Source organism: Engraulis encrasicolus, unplaced genomic scaffold (genome assembly GCF_034702125.1).
Source record: "Engraulis encrasicolus isolate BLACKSEA-1 unplaced genomic scaffold, IST_EnEncr_1.0 scaffold_526_np1212, whole genome shotgun sequence".
NCBI classification, from domain to species: domain Eukaryota; kingdom Metazoa; phylum Chordata; class Actinopteri; order Clupeiformes; family Engraulidae; genus Engraulis; species Engraulis encrasicolus.
Window position 1 is genome coordinate 985 of NW_026945837.1, and position 3,798 is coordinate 4,782.

Sequence of the window (3,798 nt, forward strand, 5' to 3'; positions counted from 1 at the left end):
CAATATCTCAGCCTCTGGAACACATAGGGACATGGGATGAATTGCATTTAAAAGGTAAAATCCTCTGCTTTCACGGGATTATGCTCATTCAGAATTAACACTAACACATATTCCCTAAAAAATCATATCTCATAATCAAATGATTGAAAGAAAGTTTCATGTGCTTTCAGAATAGGCCTAATGCTTGATGCTGCTATTTATTATAGGCTATTAGGCTACTATTGCTACTGTTACAATAGCCGACCATAACTAAATCACAATAATCTATTATTATAATTATTAGGCAGTCATTTCTGCCATAAATGGGGACATTTGTCTGATACAGCCACTTGCTCTCCCACCGGCGAGTATGGCCGTTTTATTCCTCCAAACGTTATGCAGAGACCGATGAGCAATTTCATAATATCTATGTATTTCTGGGGCTAAAATAAAGCCCAGACCTGTGAAACGCCCAAATTGCGCCAAAGACTGCCTTGTCCAGCCTTTGTCTTCTTCGGTCACTGGGCGCTTAATTCCAGCTGAAATAAATGCATAAAATATAATTCAATTTAATATGTAAAGAAAATGTAGGTCCATGTAGGTTCAACATCAAAGCAGAAAGCATGGATAACTGGTGATAAATATTTTGTGGTTGTGAGCCATTATTCCAAGTAGGCTGGGCTACTAACCTTTTGATGTCGAAGGTGCCATCACAGACAGCCTCTTGGCCACAACGTCCTCTGTTTTGGGTGCTGTAGGCCTTCTCCACACACACTCCACATCCGTCCGGGTCATGTTCTTCTCCGCCCAAATGAGGAGGGCTGCAATGTGGTGGCACTTGGCTAGACCAACAGCACATGTACACCTGCTGTCCGTCACCTCCTGATCCTCTACATGCACCTAGATGAACACAACTTTTCTTAGTCCAAAGCCAGGCTCTAAATTAACACCAGCCAAATGCTGGTGAAAAGTCACTTTGGCTGGAAAAACGTACCAGCCATTTTTACCCATCAGTGAGTGTGTGTAGGCTATGGCAAGAATAACATACTTTCAACATTTTGGCAGGTGATAAAAAAAAATAGAGCCATGGTCGTAGGCATACAAGAACATAACATAACATAAATCGCCGCTGAGGGAACAGCTTGAGCACTTTGATATTTAAGTTTAGACGACCACTAGATAGCGCCACTGTACCAACTAGCACTCTGTGGATAGACAACCATTTCTCACCGATAACAAACCATGTTGCTTAACTGACATAGATTGAACATATTTCACATAGTAAACGTCAACAGTTATATCGGTTTTCAAGTCGACACCCACATATTTAGCTAATGTTTCGCCTCACCTCCACCTCATATTCTTTTTTCTTCATAGACGCCTGCACTTTTCCTTTCAAGCTGCCACCTGTCATAACATTGACACTAAGCACTCTATTTGAGTTGTAGGAGTTCAGTCCCTTTTTAACTGACTTCGGATGGCTGGCGAAATACGAAGTCACGGTGAAAAATGTGACTGGCTCCTTAGCAGTAGACATTTTCGTATAGCAATCACTAGATATTACCTGTCGTTAACGTTCACTGTGTTTAGAATTTCTGTTTATGTTCCCGCCGGCGGCTAACGTTAGCACAAACAGCACTGGGTCCTTTTTGCTGGTCGCACTTTCATGGAGTTTATTGAATGAGATATACAGGTCTGATCGACTTACTTTAAAATGCAGATGAATCCGCGTGGTTTCGTCTTTTCAACGATGTGTTCCGTGTCTTCGTAACCTTAGCAGGCGTTTTACAATCCAACCGTGAACATTGGCTGTTATCATTACAGTATACATTGGGAGCTGGGGATTTGGATCCGTGACGTCACACTTGCCAACCCTATTTTGAGACGGAGCTCCACTTTTAGCCGGATGTGTGGCCGCGCGTCTATAATTCGCATGTCTACCGTTGTCTGCCTCACCAATAGGTTATCACCATACCCGAGAGTTCCTCAGTGAAAATATTCTGCAATATATCTGAAGGACGTGCTTCCTCAGATATTGACACCTTCGCCAATTGCCCCGAGTGTCGGAGTGAAGTTTTGGTTTTGGCGAAATCTAGCTGACTGTCTATTTGGAAGCCACTCGCCCACCTCTTCATGCGGCCGCGGCAATCACTCTCTATCAAAAGGGTCTTCAATCATATTTCCTTTCCTCGATTAAAATTTCTTCATTACCTTTCAACTGAACATCACGTTCGCTGTAACAGCGTGTCTTGCGAACCACAGCCTTCTTCTTTTTTTTTTTTTTTACCTGTGTGAAATGGCTAAACAACCCACGTCTACAGAAGCAAGCATAGCCCTTACGGAAGGAAAATATACTGCAATATACTACAATTTATACTGCAATACATTAGAAAATATATCACAATATATCACAAACACGCTCATATATTTGAAAATATATAGCAATATATTATTGAACAACATATTACTATATATTGATCAATATATTTTAAAATATATGGCTGGCAAAACAAAACTGTATTCCACTATTCAGTCTGTATTTCTTGATGTTTTTAGTTCAGCAAGCACATTTTGCACGACATTGGACATTTACTCGACATTATAAAGTCATTTTAGGTGGACCATATATGGCCATATATAATAATATATTGATCAATATACAGGAGTCTCTGATTGAATCATCTCAGCTCTCATATCACGTATGACGCGCCTACGTCACGTCGTCACAACCTGAAGCTAAAGTGGCGAGAGAGCCGTCTCGGCTCGAGCGCGGTCCGGATTTTAGCTCCACACTGTCGCCAGCCAGACTCCCCACCACAGTGACACAAACCAACCAGCCGCCTCGAGGTAAGTTATAAAGAGAAGTTTGTTAATTTGTTAACATAAATATACAAGCATATAGTCTGAAACGTCTACAGTGGTTGATGTGCAAAGTTTAGCCAAGTGGTTATCGAAGTTGGATGTTTGTTCATTTTTTCCCCCAAGGACTAGAAATACGTTATTTTTTTTGAATTTCCCGCGCTACCAAGCTGTTGTACTACTAGCGATATTTGCGTTGTCGAAATGGTGTGTAGTTCTCATTGACGGTAGGTCTGGTTCTACACATCTTGAAAACGTAAACGTAATACTTGGGTCGATATTATATGGTTGTAGTGGTCAATTTCAGGTGAGCCCACTTTATTTGGCTTGTCAGAGAACGTTAGCAACATCTATCTGGCTAATACTGCTGAGCCCCAACGTCAGCCTAGAAAGCCAGGCCTCAGTTAATTAGCCGCCTAGCTTACTCGGCTAACGCAAGGGAATCAAAGCAGAAGTGAAGTGCGACAAGATCTAAATGCACATCGCTAACTTGCTTAAAAAATGGGCACTTCAGTAAAGTAAAACGAGGCAATGTCCTGCATTATTTTTGGTAAAGCATAGCTGTTGCTGCTTCGGTTTTCCCATTGTGGTAACATCAATAGGTTTTTTGAGTAACTTGCTCACGAACTAACTGCACTGTACCGTTCTTGTAGAGCTATTGTTAGAGGTTAACGAAGCCTTGTCGTCAAATTGGTGAATTTCAAAACGGTAGCCTACACGTCGTTGTCTTCAGCTACTCTGTGATAGTTCGGAGTTTGCTTTGCTCACAATAAATTGCATTCATTGAGTCATGTTGGTGTTCATTTTTACTCTTAAACGAATGCGTGAGTCATTCTTGTTCATCGGAATTCATTCTCGCCAGTTACATGCATGAGTTTAAGTCTTCCTTCGCTTCATCATCTTCATAAAAGAGTGCCTTCGTGCCAAGAACAGACGTGCAACTGTTAACGATGCTGGCTG

The 3,798-nt window shown here is 41.4% G+C and overlaps 1 long non-coding RNA gene across 1 annotated transcript; it reads right to left on the reverse strand.

The window, feature by feature from the left end:
- Nucleotides 1–416: 416 nt before the first annotated feature.
- Nucleotides 417–1,848, reverse strand: LOC134444358 (uncharacterized). The gene is made up of 3 exons (XR_010033943.1): nt 1,688–1,848; nt 669–879; nt 417–518 (listed from the first exon to the last, which is right to left on the reverse strand). It is a non-coding gene; the product is annotated as an uncharacterized LOC134444358 (long non-coding RNA).
- Nucleotides 1,849–3,798: the final 1,950 nt, after the last annotated feature.